Genomic DNA, 22,539 nt, shown 5'->3' with positions numbered 1-22,539 from the left:
CAGGAATTGTTGAAGAAACGGAAAAGTTACAGAGGGACATGGTCAGTTCTGGAGCGTGGGCAAATAAATGGCAGATGAGATACTATGTTCTGAAATTTTCGGGGAAAATGAATACTCAGACCCGGAGGGAGAGTGCTGTAGAAATGTCTCTAGTTGTCACATTATATCATGGGGAATCTAGAACCGAAAAGCGGGATCCTGGAGCTCCCTCAAACAAGGAAACTCAGTCATATTTATACATCACTGGTTCGTGACAAGAGACACTTAGTTGGATTTTTGTTTACTGAAGTAAAGGTCACGTGCTCAGGATATTGTATGACCAGATAATTCCTTATTTGAACATTTGTCGAGCATTTTCAGAGAATGCTACAGAATAGCGAAGTAGCAAAAATATGTTCTTGAGCAGCAACACATTTTACTTAAGTGTTAGTTCTCAAAAAATATATCAGTCCAACTGACTCAACCTCAGACATATGAAAATTCTCAGAAAAAAGAAGTACAGATGCAGTTATTTTTATATCTCAGTTGCGAGGCACATTTCAGTCACACAGAGTACATTAGTTACAGATCAACAATTGTGGACTTCGAATGCACATTTAAAAAAAAATCATTAACCCCCCAATGCATAATATAATGCAAGGCCTTGATATTTTCTTCCACTATTCCCTCCTTGTTAATCTTCTAGATTAACACTTCTTACTGGGGTATTGCATCCTCCTCCTCATACGGGGTTTCATAAGGGGAAAGGTCTCTCCTTCCCTGGGTACAGCTCTGCTGGCTTTCATTATTTGGGGTACCACAGGGACACCTTGAGGGCCAGACAAGGCTCTTTTCATTAAATGATAACAGCAGAATTGCAATGCTGCACATACACAACACCCTAAACACATATCATCGCCCCTGCAACTGTTCCATGTGTTACCCAGCCTCGCCAGCCAGAAAATCAACCCTCTATTATCTCCCACCACTTTTTCCCCGGACCAAAATTCTTGAACAGCTTCCCTATCTTTCTAATCTCCTCTATCTTCAGTTTTATGCGCTGATCAGTTATATTTTCAGAGGCATCGGGGATACAGGTACAACAATCTTTCCCTACTAACGGACAGATCCCTCCTTCTTCGGCTAATACTTCTTCTCCACTTTCCTGTTTCTTTGTATTTGCCCTCCGACGCTGTTAGGTAATCAATTAATCCCACCCCCAATATGACTATCACCACTACTTCCTTCATGTGAGTCCTCTATTGAGCGTATATTTTGTTAATATTCAGTCACCATGTATATAACATGAGCTGCAGGTTAAAATAAATTTATGTTCCGGTCTGTCAGTAACGCTTTGCTCTTGGTTCTCAGAGCCGTTCCCTCTCTCTCGGGGAAGAGGTGACCTGTTCGGTGTTTTATTTCCTCCCTGTCGTAGTGCAACCTGCGCCTGCTGACATGTGTTCAGTCAGGTTTCTCCGTCACCTTAACGCTGTATGGGTCCTCATCGGCCTGGGAGAGAAAGAGTCTTTATTCACGGATCTCACATTTATTCTGTCTGCCGGCTTAATGGATGCATGTTACCTTCAGTTAAAGGTGCCTGGGTTAACTGGACCCTCTCATACAACTTCCCTGCCCCCTGACGCAATGCTTGTGCGTATTTTAGTGTTTTCTTATCATTGTATATTAGCACTACTTTTTTCTGTTGTCATGGGGGGCTCAGTTCCTGCTGTCATAGGCCGCCCCATCAATATTTAATGAGGGGTAAGTCCTGTATTTCTATCCTTCTGATTTCACATCGTGTACATTAGTAAGGGCATTGCCTCTGGCCGACGAGACCGTTTTGCTGACAAACATTTGTCAAAGTCGCTTTTATGTCCCCGTTTGCTCTTTCCACCATACCTGAGGGCTGAGGCTGGTAGGGGATACGCAATTTCTAACGGAACCCAAAGTCCTCCTTCAGTCCCTGTGCTAATCTATTTGTAAAACGGGTTCCCCTGTCGCTATTTATCCCTAGGGGAATTCCAATCCTAGGTATAATGTCTTTCATAAATATGTTCCCTACAGTTCTTACATCATTCCTCCCAGTTGGATAGGCCCCCTCCCATCTGAAAAAAAACGTGTCCACTATTGCCAATATATACTTAAACCTCCTTTCAGCAGGCATATGTACAAAGTCAATCTGCAGGGTCCTTTAGATAGGGGTGTACAGCCTGATCAGTTAGTAAAGTGTTATAGTCAGTGCAATGGGGATGATTCTTTTCTCGGCTGTTCTATAAAGTTCTGCAGAATTTGCATGTAGAGGTTGGGTCGTCCAATCAATGTGTCATACAGTCTCTGAAGCTGCCAAGCACAGAGACTGCTATCCAGCTGCCACCAGCATAGTATGAACGTAGAACATACAATAGTACAGCACAGTACAGGCCCTTCAGCCCACAATGTTGTGCCGACCCTCAAGGCCTGCCTCCCATATAAGCCCCCACCTTAAATTCCTCCATATACCTGTCTAATGGACTCTTAAACTTCACTAGTGTATCTGCCTCCACCACTGACTCAGGCAGTGTATTCCACGCACCAACCACTCTCTGAGTGAAAACCCTTCCTCTAATATCCCCCTTGAACTTCCCACCCCTTACCTTAAAGCCATGTCCTCCTTTATTAAGCAGTGGGGTCCTGGGGAACAGGCGGTGGCTGTCCACTCTATCTATTCCTCTTATTATCTTGTACACCTCTATCATGTCTCCTCTCATTTTTCTTCTCTCCAAAGAGTAAAGCCCTAGCTCCCTTAATCTCTGATCATAATCCATACTCTCTAAACCAGGCAGCATCCTGGTAAATCTCCTCTGTACACTTTCCAATGCATCAGCATCCTTCCTATAGTGAGGTGACCAGAACCTGAACTGTATGGGCCCTGACTGTCATTTTCTCGCCCATTCATTAATTTTAGCATTTCAAGGGCCCTAATTTGAGGAAGTTCCACGTATATAACTTCATCTGTACAGTGCAGTATTGCCCATAATTTACAAAGGGTCTGCGGACCAAGCAGGGGAAGCGGGTCTGTTTTAGATAAAATGAAGGCATCTGTTAAAAGCTTATCTTCCATTCCCTTTTACTCTTTTCCTACCTGTTTTTTTTTTTTTGCCTTTTTGGGTGTGTTTTTTTTTTCTGAGTAATCTCTCGTACTGCTAACACTTGCTTCAGTTCCTTCAGCTTTAATTCCTCTGTCCTGAGATGCTTCTCTCGTTACAGTGATGTCTTCTCCGCTGGGGTGTCAGATGCCTGAACTTGTGGCATGGAGAGTTGGAAGGAGTGGGTGCGGGTCGTCCCAAGGCAGTCGTAGTCATTATTAAATGGTCTATTTCAGTATTGGGTGCCAATGGGGCACTGGCCGGTACGGGGAGTTGAGGATAAAGTCCCGTGACCGGTTTCGTTTCAGCCCCAGCCTTCTGTGATTCCGGCTTCTTAATCTCCTTTTTCGTTGGAGGTTGGTGTCTTTTAGCCACCTCCTTCCATCGTTTAAAACGTCTTAGCATTTAACCAGGATCCCAATTTGGGTCGCCGTCCCCAAATCGGGTGGCGGCCTCCCAGTGCTGGATTAGTCTCAAATTAAAACTTCCCCCATACGGCCAATCCCCATGTGACCACTCCAACAAATCACTGCCGTATGTTACCGCACAACGACCATCTCCGGTCTCTCTGATTACCATATCTGCCGGACACCCAGCCGGGACTAAGGGGTCTCCTGTTTGCTGGTGGTGCAATTCTATCTTTTTTTACCCCCTGCGCTCTTTTTTTTTTAAACCTGCTTGTGGTTGAGTGTTCAAAACCTTCGCCTTACCTCCGGAACTCTTCGGTTTATTAGTAGGGTTCGCGCCAGCCGATGCACTTCCCGTTTTTTTTTCCTGTTTAGGATTTTAATTTCAGTTCAAAAAACACAAAGTTTCTTTATACACACTATGTACACAATGATCGCTCGCTGGTGGGTTTGACACAGTTACGCCGCGCACTCACTTACTTCCCCCAAAAGCATATCTACAGCGCTCACTGGTGTTTAGAATTTTCTCGGCAGTTCCTACATTCCTTATCTTCTCAGCGGCAGCCTTCCTTTAAACAAAAACTCAGTCCCACTATCAGCTAGGACGTTTGTTTCTCAGAATCTTCTCCTCGACGGAACCCCAGGACGCCGGCATCGGCCGCCGCCAGGGGGCCGGGATAATTTTCTCCTCGAAGTGGGAGGGAGAGGAGCCAGAGGTCATGGTGCATAGAGGTACCAATGACATAGGGAGGAAAAAGGAAGAGGTCCTGAAAGGAGAATATAGGGAGTTAGGAAGGGAGTTGAGAAGAAGGACTGCAAAGGTAGTCATCTCGGGATTACTGCCTGTGCCACACGACAGTGAGAGTAGGAATGGAATGAGGTGGAGGATAAATGCGTGGCTGAGGGATTGCAGCAGGGGGCAGGGATTCAAGTTTCTGGATCATTGGGACCTCTTTTGGCGCAAGTGTGAACAGTACAAAAAGGACTGGTTGTTCTTGAATCCTAAGGGGACTAGAATCCTGGCGGGGGGATTTGCGAAGGCTACTGAGGAGACATTAAACTAAAATGGTTGATGGGGGGGGTGCGGAACAAATTGAATAGACGAGGAGAGAGGAGGTCAGTTCACAAATAGAGAAAGCTAGGAGACGGTCTGTAAGGGCCGATAGGAAAGGGGAAAGAGAACGGGAGTGCTCAAACCGAAGATTTAGGGGAGAAGGAAGAAAAAATAACAAGGTTGTTTGCTCCATTAGGAATAAAGAGACAGTAAGAGGTGGATAGTTTCTTAAATGCATCTATTTATTTCGAGGAGCATTTCAAGAAAGGTGGATGAGCTCAGAGCACGATTGATACCTGGAAATATGATGTTGTAGCTATCAGTGAAAGATGATTGCAGGAGGGGTGCGATGGCAACTAAATATTCCTGGATTTCGTTGCTTCAGGTGTAATATCATCGGAGGGGCAAGAAGGGAACGTGTTGCATGGCTTGTCAGAGAAAACATACCAGCGGTGCTTTGGCAGGATAGATTGGAGGACGTCTAGGGAGACTATTTGGGTGGAATTGAAGAATGGGAAAGCTGTAGGGTACAGGAACATTATGTTCCTGTTAGGTTAAAAGGAAAGGTTAAACGTTTGAGAGAGGCGTGGTTTTCAAGGAGTATAGGAAACTTAGTTTGGAAAAAGAGAGATATCTACAATAAATATAGGCAGGTTGGAGTAAATGAAGTGCTCGATGAACACAAAGAATGTAAAAAGTACCTTCAGAAAATATTAGAAAAAGCTAAAAGAAGATATGAGGCTGCTTTGGCAAGTAAGTTGAAAATAAATCCAAAGGGTGTCTACAGTTTTATTAATAGCAAAGGATAGTGAGGGATAAAATTGGTCCCTTAGAGAATCAGATTGGACGGCTATATGCGGAGCAAAAAGAGATGGGGGATATTTTGAACAATTTATTTTCTTTGGCATTCACTAAGGAGAAGGATACTGAATTCTGCAAGGCAAAGGAAACCGGAAGGGTAGTTGTGGAAAGCATGATGTTTAAAAAAGAGGAAGTACTGGCGCTTTAAAAAATATAAAAGTGGATAAAAATCCGGATCCGAACAGTATTATCCCTAGGACCTTGAGGGAAGTTACTGTAGAAATAGAAGGGGCTCTCACCGAAATATTTCAATTGTCATTAGAAACGGGGACTGGCGGTTTGCTCATTACGTTCCATTGTTTAAAAAGGGTTCTAAGATTAATCCAAGAAATTATCGGCCTGTGAGTTTGACGTCAGTGGTGGGTATATCGATGGAAAGTATTTTTAGAGATGTTATATATAATTATCTGGATAGACGGGGTCTGATTAGGAACAGTCAACATGGATTTGTGCATGGAATGTCATGTTTGACAAATCTTATTGAATTTTTTAATGAGGTTACGCGGAAAGTTGATGAGGGTAAAGGGGTGAGAGTTGTCTATATGGACTTCAGTAAAGCCCTTTACAAGGCTCCACACGAAAGGTTAGTTAGGAATGTTCAATCGTTAGGAATTAATATTGAAGTAGAAAAATTAATTCAGCAGTGGCTGGATGGGAGACGCCAAAGAGTAGTGGTGGATATCAATGTGTTAGATTGGAGGATGGTGTCCAGTGTTTTGACTTAGGGATCTGTACTGGGTCCAATGTTGTTTGCCATATATCGCCAATGAACTGGCCGCAACTGTTTCCTGTGGCAGGGAATTCCACATATTCACCACTCTCTGTGTGAAGAATGTTTTCCTCATCTCGGTCCTAAAAGGCTTCTCCTTTATCGATAAACTGTGACTCCTCGTTCTGGACTTTCCCAACATCGGGAACAATATTCCTTCATCGAGTCCGTCCAATCCTTTCAGGATTTTATACGTTTCAATAAGATCCCTGCTGAATCTTCTAAATTCCAGTGAGTATAAGCCTAGCCTACCAGACTTTCATCATATGAAATTCCTGCTATCCCAGGAATCAATCCGGTGATCCTTCTTTGTCCTCCCTGTATGGCAAGCATGTCTTTCCTCAGATTAGGGGACCAAAACTGCACACAATACTGCAGGTGTTGTCTCACCAAGGCCTTGTACAACTGCAGTAGTACCTCCCTGCTCCTGTACTCGAATCCTCTGGCTATGAATGCCAGCATACCATACGCCTTTTTCGTCGCCTGCTGCACCTTCATGCCTACTTTCAATGACTGATGTATAATGACATCCAGATCTCGTTGCTCCTCCCCTTTTCCAAATCGGTCACCATTCAGAAAATAACCTGTTTTCCTGTTTTTGCCACCAAAGTGGATAACCTCACATTTATCCTCTCTAAATTGCATCTGCCATGAATTTGTCCACTCACCTAATCTATCCAGGTCACCCTGCATCCTCTTTGCATTCAGCTCACAGTTAACATTTCCGCCCAGCTTCGTGCCATCCGTAAGCTTAGAGTTGCTACATTTAATTCCTTCATCCAAGTCATTAATATATATTGTAAACAACTGGGTTCCCAGCACTGAGCCTTGCGGTACCCGACTAGTCACTGCTTGCCATTCTGAAAAGGTCCCGTTTATGCCCACTCTTGCTTCCTGTCTGCCAACTAATGCTCTACCCACATCAATGCCATACCCCCAATACCGTGTGCTTTAAGTTTGCACACTAATCTCCTGCGTGGGACCTTGTCAAAAGCCTTTTGGAAATCCAGGTATACCACATCCACTGGTTCTCCACTATCCACTTTACTAGTTACATCCGAAAAAATTCTATGAGATTCGTCAGACATGATTTTACTTTCATAAATCCATGCTGACTTTGTCCGATGATTTCGCCACTTTCCAAATGTGCTGTTATCACATCCTTGATAACTGACTCTATCATTTTTCCCCATCACCGATGTTAGGCTAACCGGTCAAGAAATCCCCGGTTTCTCTATCACTCCTTTAAAAAAAAAGCGGAGTTACATTAGCCACCCTCCAATCCTCAGGAACTAGTCCAGAATCTAAAGAGCTTTAAAAAAATATCACTAATATTTTCACTAATCACTAATCACTATTATCACTAATACCACTATATCTTGGGTTGCTTTCTTAAGCACTCTGAGATGTAGACCATCTCGCCCTGGGGATTGATCTGCCTTTAATCCCTTGAATTTACCTAACACCACTCCCTACCGTCATTTATTTCCCTCAGTTCCTCCATCTCACTAGACCCTCGGTCCCCAACTATTTCCAAAATATTGTTTATGTCCTGCTTAGTGAAGACAGAACCAAGTAGTTATTCAATTGGTCTGCCATGTCCTTGTTCCCCTTGATCAATTCACCTGGTTCTGACATTTGTCTTAACCAATCTTTTTCTTTTCGCATATCTATAAAAGCCTTTACAGTCAGCACTTACGTTCCCTGCCAGTTTTCTCCCATAATCTTTTTCCCTTTCCTAATTAAACCCCTTGTCCTCCTCTGCTGGACGTTTTTTTTTCTCCCAGTCCGCAGGTGAACCGTTTTTTTTGGGAGTAATTTGTATGTTTCAGCTTTGGAATTGATACTATCCCAAATTTCCCTTGTCAGCCACGGGTGTACTACCTACCCTGGTGTAGTCTTTTGCCAAACTGGAATGAACAATTGGTGCAATTCATTCATGCGATCTTCAAATGCTTGCCATTGCATATCCACAGTCAACCCTTTAAGTATCATTTGCCTGTCTATCTTAGCTAATTCACGTATCACACCTTCAAAGTTACCTTTCTTTAAGTTCGGAACCTTTGTTTCTGAATTAACTATATCAGTCTCCATCTTAATGAAGAATTCTACCATATTATGGTCACACTTACCCAAGGGGCCTCTCGCGACAAGATTGCTAATTAACACTTCCTCATTGTCCAATACCCAGTCTAGAATGGCCTGTTCTCTAGTTAATTCCTCGACCTGTTGGTTCAGAAAACCATCCCGCACACATTCCAAGAAATCCTCTTCCTCAGCACCCTTACCAATTTAGTTCACCCAATCTATATGTGGATTGAAGTCGCCCATTATAACTGCTGTTCCTTTATTACAACATTTCTAATTTCCTGTTTAATGCCATCCCCAACCTCACTACTACTGTTAGGTGGCCTGTACACAACTGCCACCATCGTTTTCTGCCCCTTAGTGTTATGCAGCTCTGCCCATATCGATTCCACATCCTTCAGGCTAATGTCCTTCATTTCTATTGCGTTAATCGTCTCTCTAACCAGCACCGCTACTCCACCTCCTTTTCTTTCATGTCTATCCCTCCTGAATATTGAATATCCCTAAATGTTGAGCTCCCATCCCCGGTCACTTTGGGACCATGTCTCTGTGATTCCAACTATATCATATTCATTAATAACAATCTGAACTTTTAATTCATCCACCTTGTTACGAATGTTTCTTGAATTGGCACGCAAAGCCTTTAGGCTTGATTTTACAACACTCTTAGCCCTTATACAATTATGTTGAAAAGTGGCCCTTTTTGATTTTTGCCCTGGATTTGCCGGCCTGCCACTTTTACTTTTAACCTTACTACTTTTTGCTTCTGTCCTCATTTTGCACCCCTCTGTCTCTCTGTACTTGTTCCCATTCCCCTGCCACATTAGTTTAAATCCTCCTGAACAACAGTAGCAAACGCTCCCCCTCGGACATTGGTTCCAGTCCAGCCCAGGTATAGACCGTCCTGTTTGTTCCGGACCCACCTACTGAAGAACTGGTTCCAATCCCCAGAAATTTGAATCCCTCCCCTTTGAAACATTTTTGAAACCACGTATTCATCTGATATATCCTCCTATTTCTACTCTGACTATCACGTGGCACTGCTGGTAATCCAGAGATTATTACCTTTGTGATCTTACTTTTTAGTTTATCTCCTAACTCCCTAAATTCACCTTGTAGGACCTCATCGCGTTTTTTTTTTCTATATTGCTGGTACAGCACGACCAATGGCTGTTCACCTTCCCACTCCAGAATGTCGTACAGCCGCACAGAGACATCCTGTCCCTTTCACCAGGGAGGCAGCATACCCTTCTGGAGTCTCGTTTGCGGCCGCAGAAACGCCTGTCTATTCCCCTTACAATAGAATCCCCTATCACTACAGCCCTCCCACTCCTTTTCCTTCCCTGATCTGGATGATGGGCTGGTAAATTGGATGAGTAAATATGCAGATGATAATAAGATAGGTGGAGATTTGGATAATGAAGTAGGTTTTCAAAGCTTGCAGTGACATTTAGACCACTTAGAAGAGTGGGGTGAACGATGGTAGATGGACTTTAATGCTGAGAAATGCGAGGCCCTACATTTTGGTAGGACTATTCTAAATAGGACATACATGGTAAATAGTAGCGCATTGCAGAATGCAGTAGAACAGAGGAACTAGTAGTAATGGTGCATGTTCCCTGAAGGTAGAATCTCATGTGGATAGGACGGTGAAGAATGCTGTTGGTATGCTGGCCTTTATAAATCACAGCATTGTGTATAGCAGTTGGGATGTAATGGCGAAATTGTATAAGGTTTTGGTGAGCCCAAATTTGGGGTATTGTGCACAGTTCTGTTCACCGAATTACAGGAACAAAATCAATAAAACTGAGAGAGTACAGAGGAGATTTACAAAAATGTTGCCTGGGTTTCATCTCCTGATTTACATAGAAAGGTTGAACAAGTTAGGTCTTTGTTCATTGGAGCGTAGAAGGTTGAGTGGGGACTTGATAGAGGTATTTAAAGTTATGAGGGGGGTAAATAGAGTTGACGTGGGTAGGCTTCTTCCATTGAGAGTGGGGGAGATTCAAACAGGAGGACGTGAGATCAGAGTTAAAGGGCAAAAGTTTAGCGATTACATGAGGGGGAACTTCTTTACTCAGAGAGTCGTAACTGTGTAGAACGAGCTTCCAGGAGAAATGGTTGAGGCAGGTTCGATGTGGTCATTTAAAGTTAAATTTGATAGATATATGGACAGGAAAGGAATGGAGGGTTATGGGCTGTGTGCAGGTAGGCGGGACGAGGTGAGAGTAAGAGTTCGGCACGGACTGGAAGTGCCGAGATGGTTTATTTCTGTGCTGTAATTGTTAAATGGGTATATAGTGATATGACCGTCCCAGTTTCTGCTAAGACGTCGCATCGGCGGAACACCAGGACGCCGGCATCGGCGACCCTAGGGTGACGGAATAATTTTCCTCACTTGGAAGGACCCCTCTTTCTGCTCGGGTTCTTTTTTTTTTTTTGTTTTCGGGAAACCCTGCTGAAATAGTGTCCGTCCAGTAATGCGTTCCTGACTGGGAAGGGGTTCGGATACTAAAGAGGATTCCCATCCTCGTCGTCAAATGTCGCCGAGACAGAATACTCGGACACGGAAAGAGAGAGCCGTAGAATTTTTTTTTATTTGTCACATGATATCATGGGGAGCCCAGCACCTAAAAGTGGGAACCTGGAGCTCCCTCAAACATGAAAACTCAGTCAATGTATACATGAATCGTACGTGACAAGTGAAATTTGGGTGGATTTTTTTTTTTTTTAACTGCAGTAAAGGTCACGTGCCTCAGGACATTGGATGACCAGATAATTCCTTATTTGAACCTTTGTCTGGCATTTTCAGAGAACCCTACCGAATAGCGAAGTAGCAATAATATGTGCCTGAGCAGCAACACATTTTGTTTAAGTGTTACTTCTCAGAAAATGTATCAGGCCAGCTGGTTCAACCACAGATACTTACAAGTTCTCTGAACAAAGAAGTCCAGATGCAGTTATTTTTATATATGGGTTGCGAGGCACAGTTCAGTCACACAGACCACAGTAGTTACAGATAAATTACTGCAGACTTCTATTTCACATTTTAAAACAAATAATTTGCTCCCTCAATGTCCATTACAATGTGAGGCCTTGATATTTTCTACTACAAGAATATAGGGCTGTGCATTTTGGAAGAAGAAATAATCGGGCAGATTTTTATTTAGATGGCGAGAACATTCAAAATTCGGAACTGCAAAGGGACCTGGGTGTCCTCGTGCAGGATACCCTGACGGTTAACCACCAGGTTGGATCGGCAGTGAGGAAAGCTTATGCTATGTTAGCATTTATTTCAATAAGAATAGTGTGTAAGAGTAAGGAGGTGTTGATGAGGCTGTATTGCGCACTGGTAAGACCTCAATTTGAATACTGTGTGCAGTTTTAGACCCCTTATCTTAGAAGGGATGTTATGATGTAGGAGAGAGTTCAGAGAAGATTTACTAGAATGATTCCTGAAATGCAGGGGCTAACACATGAGGAGCTTTTGTCGGCTCTTGAACTGTATTCATTAGAATATAGAAGTATGAGAGGGGATCTCATAGAAACATTTCGAAAGTTGGCAGAGTTGGACAGAGGAGATGTGGAAAAGTTGTTTCGCTTGGTGGGAGAGTCCAGGACAAAAGGTCACAGTCTTAGAATTAGAGGGTACCCATTTAAAACAGAGATGAGGAGAAAGGTTTTCAGTAAGAGGGTTGTGGACCTATGCAATTCGGTGCCACAAACAGCTGTGGAGGCCCGATCACGGAGGGTGTTTAAAGAGGAGATTAAACGGTATCTAATTAGTCGGGGTATCAAGGGATATGGGAGGAATACCTGAAATTGGAACAAGATGGGAGAAAAATTTGGCTCATGTTAGAGTGACGGAGCAGATTTAATGGTCCGAATGGCCTACTTCAGCTCCCTTGTCCTGTGTTTTCTGTCCTAACCCCCTGTAGTCTTTTTTTTTTTTTTCAGGAACTCCTCCGTTTTACTACCTATTTCGTTGGTACCAGTATGTACCACGACCTCTGGCTGTTCTCTCTCCCACTTCAAGTTATCATGAACGCAATCAGAAACATCCCGGACCCTGGACGATCAGATAGAAACCATAAAAGCCATAGAAACTACAGCACAGAAACAGACCTTTTGGCCCTTCTTGGCAGTGCCGAAACATTTTCTGCCTCGTCCCACTGACCTGCACACTCACCATCGCCCTCCATACACCAAGCATCCATGTATCTGTCCAATTTATTCTTAAATGTTAAAAAATTAACCCGCATTTACCAATTCGTCTGGCAGCTCATTCCACACTGCCAACGCTCTCTGTGTGAAGAAGATCCCACTAATATTCCCTTTAAACTTTCCCCCACTCTCCCAAAACCCATGTCCTCTTTTTTTTTTCCTCCCCTTGCCTCGCTGGAAACTGCCTGCTTGCATTCACTCAATCTATACGCATCATAATTTTACATATCTCTATCAAATCTTCCCACATTCTTCTACGCTCCAGGGAATAAAGTCCTAACCTATTCAAACTTTCTTTGTAAATGAGTTTCTCAAGTCCCTGCAACATCCTTGCAAACCTTCTCTGCCCTCATTCAACCTTACAAATATCCTTGCTGTAATTTGGTGACCAAAACTGAACACAATACTCCAGATTCGGCCTCACCAATGCCTTACACAACCTCATCATAACATTCCAGCTCTTATACTCATTATTTTGATTAATAAAGGCCAATGTACCAATAGCTCTTTTTATGACCCTATGTACCTGTGACACCACTTTCAGGGAATTTTGTATCTGTATTCCCAGATCCCTCTATTCTGCTGCACTCCTCAGTGCCTTACCATTTACCCTGTATGTTCTACCTTGGTCTGTCCTTCCAAAGTGCAATACCTCACACTCGTCTGCATTAAACTCCATTTGCCATTTTTCAGCCCATTTTTCCAGCTGGTCCAAGTCCCTCTGCAGGCTCTGAAAACCTTCCTCACTGTCTACTACACCTCCAATCTTTGTATCATCAGCAAATTTGCTGATCCAATTTACCACATTATCATCCAGATCATTGATACAGATGACAAATAACAATGGACCCAGCACTGATCCCTGTGGCACACCACTAGTCACAGGCCTCCACTCGGAGAAGCAATTCTCTACCACCACTCTTTGGCTTCTTCCATTGAGCCAATGTCTAATCCAATTTACCACCTCTCCATGTATACCTAGTGACTGAATCTTCCTAACTAACCTCCCATGCGGAACCTTGTCAAAGGCCTTATTGAAATCCATGTAGACAATATCCACTGCCTTCCCTTCATCCACTTTCCTGGTAACCTCCTCGAAAAACTCAAGTAGATTGCTCAAACATGACCTACCACGCACAAAGCAATGTTAACTCTCCCTCATAAGTCCCTTGTCTATCCAAATGTTTGTAGATTCTGTCTCTTAGTACTCCCTCCAACAACTTACACACTACCGCCGTCAAACTTACCGGCCTATAATTTCCCGGAATACATTTCGATCCTTTTTTAAACAACGGAACAGCATGAGCCACTCTCCAATCCTCCGGCACCTCACCTGTAGACAGCGACATTTTAAGTATTTCTGCCAGGGCCCCTGCAATTTCAACACTAGTCTCCTTCAAGGTCCGAGGGAACACCTTGTCAGGTCCTGGGGATTTATCTACTTTAATTTGCCTCATGATAGCAAGCACCTCCTCCTTTTCAATCTGTACAGTTTCCATGGTCTCACTACTTGATTCCCTCAATTCCATAGACTTCATGCCAATTTCCCTGGTAAATACAGACGCAAAAAAAAAAAAAAAGAGGGACCCAGAACCGCTCACAGTACTCCAAGTGAAGCCTCATCAGTGCTTTATAAAGTGTCAACGCTATATCCTTGCTTTCATATTCTAATCCTCCTGACAAGATTGCTGACATTGTATTTGCCTTCCTCGCCCCCGACGCCACCTGTAAATTAAACTTCAGGTTATCCTGCATGAGGTTTCCCAATTCCCTTTGCGCCTCAGATGTTTGAATTTCCTCTCCATTTATATATTAGTCTATGTCTTTATTTCCTGTACCAAAGTACACGACCATACACATCCCGGCACTGTGAAAGACCCGCCGCTTCTTTGCCCATTCGCTCAATGTCCCTGAACCCTTCTGTAGCCTCGCTGTTTCCCCAACCCGACCTGTAGATCGGTGACGTCACTGCCGATCTGCAGTGACTGAGGTTTCCGATGAGGATGTCCATCATCCAGTGACAGAGGGAGGTACACAGGCCCAACACCTGGAGCTTGAGGAGTAGAAATGAGGGGATGATTCTGCTGAACGCCGAGCTTTTGTCAGTCAGCAGCATCCTGACGTTGGTGTTGTGATGTCCAGGTGGTCCAGTGTCCAGGGGAGAGCAAATGAGATTGCATTCGCTGTAGACCTTTTGTGCAGATGGCCAAATTACAGCGGGTCCACGTCCTTGCTGCAGGAGGAGTTGTCTCTGGGTTGACCAGCCTATCTACACACTTAATCACAGTAGCTGTGAGTGTCACTGGGCGATTGTTGTTGAGGCAGCTCACTTCACTCTTCTCGGGCACTGGTGAGATTGTCGCCCTTTTGAAGCAGGCTGGGAGGTCCGACTGCAGCCGAGAGAGACTGAAGATGTCCGCGGACACTCCACCCGCCGCTGCAGCTGTCCCCATTTACGTCACTATATCCCTCACCTGCAGCACTCTCCGTCTCCCTCAACCCCTTCAAAATATACCACCCTGCCCTTCCCGCATCAACTCCCTCGCTGATAGTTGATATGCATTTTCTCGTCTATGTCTCTCAGTGGACGGACAAGCACAAAAAATTCACCCTGCATCAGTTTCAATCGCCATTGTTTGAAGTTTGAGTTCTTCCTGATGAGTTTTAACACGAATAAACTCAACACAGTGGCATTGAAACCCCTGCGCCAACTAGAGTTTTGCCGGTGAATTGCAGAGCGAAGCAAAGCCACCAGCGCACAAGTATAAATGCCCACAGAAGCGTAGGCCACTTGCGTAGGCTTCGGTGTAAGCTAGTACGCACAAGGATAAATGGGTCTCTGCGGAGAGAGCTGCACTCGGTGTCTCACCACGAGAGTGTGTAATGACACGGTGCAGAGGGAGCAATACTGTGTGTCTGAACCCGGGAGTGTGTGATGGGACGGTGTGGAAGGAGCTTCACTCAGTGTCTGACCCCGAGAATGTGTGGTGGGACTGTGTGGAGGGAACTTCACGCTGTGTCTAACCCAGGGAGTGTATGACTGGACGGTGCAGAGGGAGAATCACTCTGCGCTTGACTCCGGAAGTGTGTGATGGGCCAATGGTTATGGAAATTAACTCTGTTCCTGGCCACAGGAGTCTGCAATTGGATGGTCTCGAAAGAACTTCATGTTGTGTCTGATCACGGGAGTGAGCGATGGGACGCTGTGCAGGGAGATGCCCTCTGTTTCTGTCCCCGGATGTGTGTGCTGGGACGGTGTGGAGAGAGCTTCGATCTGTGACTGACCGCGGGAGTGTGTGATTGGACAGTGTGGAGAGAGCGTCACTCTGTTGCTGACCACAGGTGTGTGAGATGGGACGGAATGGAGGGAGATTCACTCTGTGCCAGACCCCGAATGCGTGTCATGTGACAGTGTGCAGAGAATTCACTCTGTATCTGACTCAGGAGTGTGTGATGGGATTATGTGTTGGGAGCTTCACTGTGTATCTGACCCCGGGAGTTCCTGACGGGACAGTGTGCGGGGGGCATCACCCTGGGTCTCACTGCGGGAAAGTGTGACGGGATGGTGAGAGGGAGGTCTCTCTTTGTCTGACACCGGGAAGAATTAATGCGAAGGTGCAGAGCGAGATTCACTTAGTGTCTGATCTCGGAAGTGTGTGATGAAAGGGTTTGGAGGGATTCCCACACTGTGTCTGACCCCAGGAGTGTATGATGGGACGGTGTGGAGGGAGATCACTATGTGTCTGACCCCGGCAGTGTGTGATGGGACGGTGTGGAGGGAGATTCACTCTGTTTCTGACCCTGGGAGTGTGTGATGGGACTGTGTGGAGGGAGCTAAACTGGTTGTCATACCCTGGGAGAGTGTGGAGAGAGCTTCACTCTGTGCCTGACGCTGGGAGTGTGTGATGGGACGGTTGGAGGGAGCTAAATTGTGTGTCTGACCCCGGGAGTGTGTGAAGGGTCAGTGTGGAAGGAGCTTCACTGTGTTTCGGAGCCGGGGATTGTATGACGTGACGGTGTGCAGGGAGCATCACGCTGTGTATCATCTTAGGAGTGTGTTATGAGACGGAGTGGACTGAGCTTTACTCTGTGTTCTACCCCGCGAGTGTGTGATAGGATAGAGTTTCTCTCTGTGTCTGACCACGGGTGTGTGTGATGGGACATTGTAGGAGGAGCTTCACCATCTGTCTAACCCCGAGAGTGTGTCCTGAGACAGTATGGAGGGAGATCACTCTTTTCATGACCAAGGAGTGTCTGATGGGACAGTGTGGAGGGACCTTCATTCTGTGTCTAACCCCTTTTTTTCCGAAACAAAATATCTTCGTTACACATTCAGTGTCTATATATACAAACAGAGACTAGCACAATTACATCTCTACAAAAAGACAATACACATTAAACCAAAATGTTTCCATCTCTACCAATGATGGCAATTACACTCCAAGGAGCCCAACAGTCCCGGAACGCCTCCAATACCGTCGTGGACAGCGCGTGTTCCTTCTCAATATTTAGCCGAGAGCGAGCATAACCCCTAAACATTGCCAGTCAGTCTAACCGGGCTGATCCTCCAGCCAACCGTTTCCAGTCACAGGAGCAAGTTGACAAGGACATCCTCATCCCTCCATCCCCCCCGCACTTCTTACTGGATGACCATATATAAATAGGGTGGGGCTAAAATTCAACCGGAATGCGAGAAGCAGCCCACACAGATACGGAAAAAGGGGCTGCAGCCTCAGACACTCCATGTACATGTGGTGCACCGTCTCCTCAAGATCGCAGAAATGACATGCGGCCGGGAGATCCGTGTAGAAACTGAAGAATTTATTACAAAGCAACGATGTATACAGCAGCCTCCACCCCAGATCCCCAAGGTGCATGGGATGAACTCCCTTGTGAAGGGATTTTCACTGGGGACACCCCTCACCTCCAGGTGGAAAGACCGATCGCCAAGGCGTGTTAGGACTGTGGACAAGGGCTAGGAAGTGGAAGGTGTGGATTAGTAGCCTATCGAGATACTTCCAACTTGCATCCCAGAAAGGGATTGTGGGTGCCAAGGAGAGACGGCTCATGTTCTGTCTACTCGGCTCACGGATAAGAATGCGGGGACTGTGTCTGACCCCAGGTGTGTCAACTCGGACGGTGTGGAGCGCGATTCGCACTGTGTCAGACCATGTGTTTTTGTGAATGGATGGTGTGGAGGGGGCTTCACTCTATGTCTTAACCGAGGAGTCTGTGCTGGGACGGTGTAGAGGGAGTTTCACTCTGTGTCTGACCCCGGGAGTGTGTGATGGGAGGCTGTGGATGGACCTTCACAGTGACTGTGACCCCGAGAGAGTCTGATGGGACTGTATGATGGGATATTGACTCTATATCTGACCAAGGATGTGTAATGTGACTGTGCTGGGGTTCCGAGATCTCATATATCCAGATAATCATATAACAATTGCAGCACGGAAACAGGCCATCTCGGCCCTTCCAGTCCGTGCCGAACGCTTACATCACCTAGTCCCACCGACCTGCACGTGCCCCATAAGCCTACATTCCTCTCCTGTCCAGATAGTTGTAAAATTTAACTTTAAATTACAACATCGAAACTTTCTCAACCACTTCAGCTGCAAGCTCGTTCCACACAGCTGCAACTCTCTGAGTAAAGAAGTTCCCCCTCAAGTTACCACTAAACATTTGCCCTTTAACTCTCAACTCATGTCCTCTTGTTTGAATCCAGCTCCCCCCCCCCACTCCCAACGGAAAAAGTCTATCCACGTCACTCTATCTATCCCTCTCATAATTTTAAATACCTCTATCAAGTCCCCCCTCAAACTTCTACGTTCCAAAGAATAAAGATATAACTTGTGCAACCTATCTCTATAACTTAGGTGCTGAAACCCAGGTAACATTCTAGTAAATCTTCTCTGTGCTCTCTCTATTTGATTGACATCTTTCCTATAATTCGGTGACTAAACCTGTACATAACACATAGAACGTAGAATAGTACACCACAGTGCAGGCCCTTCGGCCCATAATGTTGTGCAGACCCTCAAACCCTGCCTCCCATATCAGCCCCCACCTTAAATTCCTCCATATACAATACTCCAACTTTGGCCTCACCATTGCCTTGTAAAATTTCTACATTACATCTCAACTCGTATACTCAATGCTCTGATTTATAAAGGCCAGCATACCAAAAGCTTTCTTCACCACCTTATCCACATGAGATTCCACCTTTAGGGAACTATGCACCATTATTCCTAGATCCCTCTGTTCCACTGCATTCTTCAACGCCCTACCATTTACCATGTATGTCCTTCTTTGTTTAGTCCTACCAAATTGTAGCACCTCACATTTATCAGCATTAAACTCCATCTGCTATCTTTCAGCCCACTCTTCTGAATGGCCAAAAAATCTCTCTGAAAGCTTTGAAAACCTACTTCATTATCGACAACTCCACCTATCTTAGTATCATCTGCATACTTATCCAATTTAACACCCCGTCATCCAGATCATTAATTTATATGACAAATAACATTGGACCCAGTACAGATCCCTCAAGCGCACCACTATTCACCGGCCTCCAAATTGACAAACAGCTATCCACCACCACTCTCTGGCGTCCAGCCACTGCTGAATCGATTTTACTACTTCAATATTAATAGCTAATGATTGAACCTTCCGTGTGGAACCTTGTCAAAGGCCTTAGTGAAGTCCATATAGACAACATCCACCGCTTTACATTCGTCAACATTCCTAGTAACCTCTTCAAAAAAAATCAATACGATTTGTCAAACATGAATTTCCACTCACAAATCCAGGTTGACTGTTCCTAATCAGACCCTGTCTATACAGATAATTATATCTACCATCACTAAGAATACTTTCCGTCAATTTACCCACCACTGACGTCAAACTCACAGGGCGATAAAATCTAGCCTTATTCTTAGACTCCTTTTTAAACAATGGAACAACATGGGCAATACGCCAATCCTCCGGAACCATCCCCGTCTCGACTGACATTTCACTTATAACGAATTTCTCTCTCTCTCTCTCTCTCTCTCTCTCTCTCTCTCTCTCTCTCTCTCTCTCTCTCTCTTTCTCTATCTCTGTCTCTGTCTCTCTCTCTCTCACACACACACACACACACACACACACACACACACACTGACACTTTCTCATTCACTCACACACAGCCGCTCCAGCACATTGTCACCCATACCACCCTCCTCTTCGCCAACAACCCCCTAATACCAAAGCCCCTCCTTCTACTTTCGCCTCCGCCCTTAGTGACTGTGGAGAATGCAACCTATCCCGGTAGTGCAGCGGCGTCGCCTTTACTGGAACCGTCCCGGTCATATTTCAGTGTGAACAGGAGAGTGAGGGAAGAGAAAGCGGGTCGGGGAACAGGACGAGAAGGTCCAGTGAGATAGACAGACTTAGGGAGAGAGGGGTTAGAGCGTGGGAGAGAGTTGCGAAATTGAAGCTGGTTACATACATTCATGAGAGATAGATAGTCATAGTCATAGTCATACTTTATTGATCCCAGGGGGAAATTGGTTTTCGTTGCAGTTTCACCATAAATAATGAATAGTAATATAACTTTAAATAGTTAAATAGCAATATTTAAATTATGCCAATACACTATGAAATACATCCAGGACCAGCCTATCGGCACAGGATGTCTGGCCCTCCAAGGGAGGAGTTGTAAGGTTTGATGGCCACAGGCAGGAATGACTTCCTATGACGCTCTGTGTTGCATCTCAGTGGAATGAGTCTCTGGCTGAATGTACTCCCGTTCCCACCCAGTACATTATGTAGTGGATGGGAGTCACTGACCAAGATGGCATGCAACTTAGACAGCATCCTCTTTTCGGACACCACCGTGAGAGAGTCCAGTTCCATCCCCACAACATCACTGGCCTTACGAATAAGTTTGTTGATTCTGTTGGTGTCTGCTACCCTCAGCCTGCTGCCCCAGCACACAACAGCAAACATGATAGCACTGGCCACCACAGACTCGTAGAACATCCTCAGCATCGTTCGACAGATGTTAAAGGACCTCAGTCTCCTCAGGAAATACAGACGGCTCTGACCCTTCTTGTAGACAGCCTCAGTGTTCTTTGACCAGTCCAGTTTATTGTCAATTCGTATCCCCAGGTATTTGTATTCCTCCAAAATGTCCACACTGACCCCCTGGATGGAAACAGGGGTCACCGGTACCTTAGCTCTCCTCAGGTCTACCACCAGCTCCTTAGTCTTTTTCACATTAAGCTGCAGATAATTCTGCACACACCATATGACAAAGTTTCCTATAGTAGTCCTGTACTCGATCTCATCTCCCTTGCTGATGCATCCAACTACGGCAGAGTCATCCGAAAATTCCTGAAATGACAAGACTCTGCGCAGTAGTTGAAGTCCGAGGTGTAAATGGTGAAGAGAAAGGGAGACAAGACAGTTCCCTGTGGAGCCCCAGTGCTGCTGATCAATCTGTAGGACACACAGTGTTGCAAGCACACTTACTGTGGTCTGCCAGTCAGGTAATCAAGAATCCATGACACCAGGGAAGCATCCACATGCATCGCTGTCAACTTCTCCCCCAGCAGAGCTGGACGGATGGTGTTGAACGCACTGGAGAAGTGAAAAAAAAAAACATGACCCTCACAGTGCTCTCTGGCTTGTCCAGGTGGGCGTAGATACGGTTCAGCAGGTAGACAATGGCATCCTCAACTCCTAGTCGGGGCTGGTAGGTGAACTGGAGGGGATCTAAGTGTGGCTGACCATAGGCCGGAGCAGCTCCAGAACAAGTCTCTCCAGGGTCTTCATGATGTGGGAGGTCAATGCCACCGGTCTGTAGTCATTGAAGCCGCTGGGGCGCGGCGTCTTTGGCACAGGGACGAGGCAGGACGTCTTCCACAGTACACGAACCCTCCGGAGCCTCAGGCTCAGGTTGAATACATGGTGAAGTACTCCACATAGCTGAGGGGCACAGGCTTTGAGCACCCTGGTACTGACACCATCCGGTCCTGCAGCCTTGCTTGGGTTGAGACGTTTCAGCTGTCTTCTCACCTGTTCAGCCGTGAAGCCCAGCGTGGTGGTTTTGTGTCGGGGAGGGGTATAGTCATAAGAGCAGGGTTGGGGACTGTGAGGAGGGGTAGGAGGGGAGAGTGGTTTGATGTAGGCCCAGTCAGTGTAGCCACACGCTTGCAAGACTTCTCTGAACTACTGACCGCCCCTGACTTATTTTCTAATTGGAGATGAGAGTCAAGCCGTTGATTACGATCAGCGTGCGTTGGTTTCCCGTAAACTTCAATAACCGCATGTAAATTTTCTTTGTTCAACACTGCATGGTCTATAAAAGGGCAATCTGTTTTTAGCGACTCCTTCCAGTGTAAAGTTGGTGCAGATTTGATAGAGCAAGAGCGAGAGAGAGAGAGAGAGAGACTGTGAGCAGTTATTAATTTTACTCGCGGGGGGTGTCTCGCTTGCTTCGGTGGGTGTTGGGTATTTATCCTGGGGCCGTGGTTTCTCGCGCACAGAGGGTCTGAATCTCCAGCCATGAGCAGAGCAATGGGAATGGCAGGGGACGATGTTCAAAGCTGGAACCAACTGCTGGTGGGGCGCTGTCGAACCGGAGAGTAGGGGTCTGCATAAGTGACACATATCGCTCCGTCTTTCACTCCTTCTTCACTCATTGCATACTTCAATAATCCTCTTCTTCCACTCGGTTCTCCCTCCCTTCTCTTTCTATCTCCTTCTCACGTCCCTTTCCTACATCCCTCCGTCCTGTCACCCGTTTCTCCCTCTCCGACCTCCCAAACTTCGCTCATTCTCTCCTCCCCCTCTTTGTCGCTACTCTCATAACTGCTGCCCCCGGCATTCTCATTTCTTGAGAACACCAGCTCTCAGACCCTCAATCTCCCTCCTGCCCGGCACTTCCTCCCCCTGCTCTCGGCCTCTCTCTTTATCATCTCTTCTTCTGGTGTTTGCTGGTGCAGGTCTTAACCCCTGTCAACAGCAAGACTTACATGAATGTGAATTTAA

At 45.6% G+C, this 22,539-nt stretch overlaps 1 protein-coding gene across 5 annotated transcripts in view; it reads left to right on the top strand.

The window, feature by feature from the left end:
- The window catches only part of LOC140207315 (C-type lectin domain family 17, member A-like), a 94,984-nt gene that overhangs the window by 25,669 nt on the left and 46,776 nt on the right, over positions 1–22,539 (top strand). Inside the window, exon 1 of one of the 5 annotated variants that reach the window (XM_072275820.1) lies at positions 21,880–21,941. The exons of the other annotated variants lie outside the window; for them this stretch is intronic. The gene's annotated coding sequence lies outside the window, so the exon portion shown is untranslated. Of the gene's footprint in view, positions 1–21,879; positions 21,942–22,539 lie in introns of those variants that run through there. 5 annotated transcript variants of the gene reach the window in all.

The sequence above is a fragment of the Mobula birostris genome, chromosome 13 (genome assembly GCF_030028105.1).
Source record: "Mobula birostris isolate sMobBir1 chromosome 13, sMobBir1.hap1, whole genome shotgun sequence".
Classification (NCBI taxonomy): Eukaryota; Metazoa; Chordata; class Chondrichthyes; order Myliobatiformes; family Myliobatidae; genus Mobula; species Mobula birostris.
The sequence above is the reverse complement of the archived record's forward strand: the minus strand, read 5'-3'. Positions and strand labels throughout refer to the sequence as shown.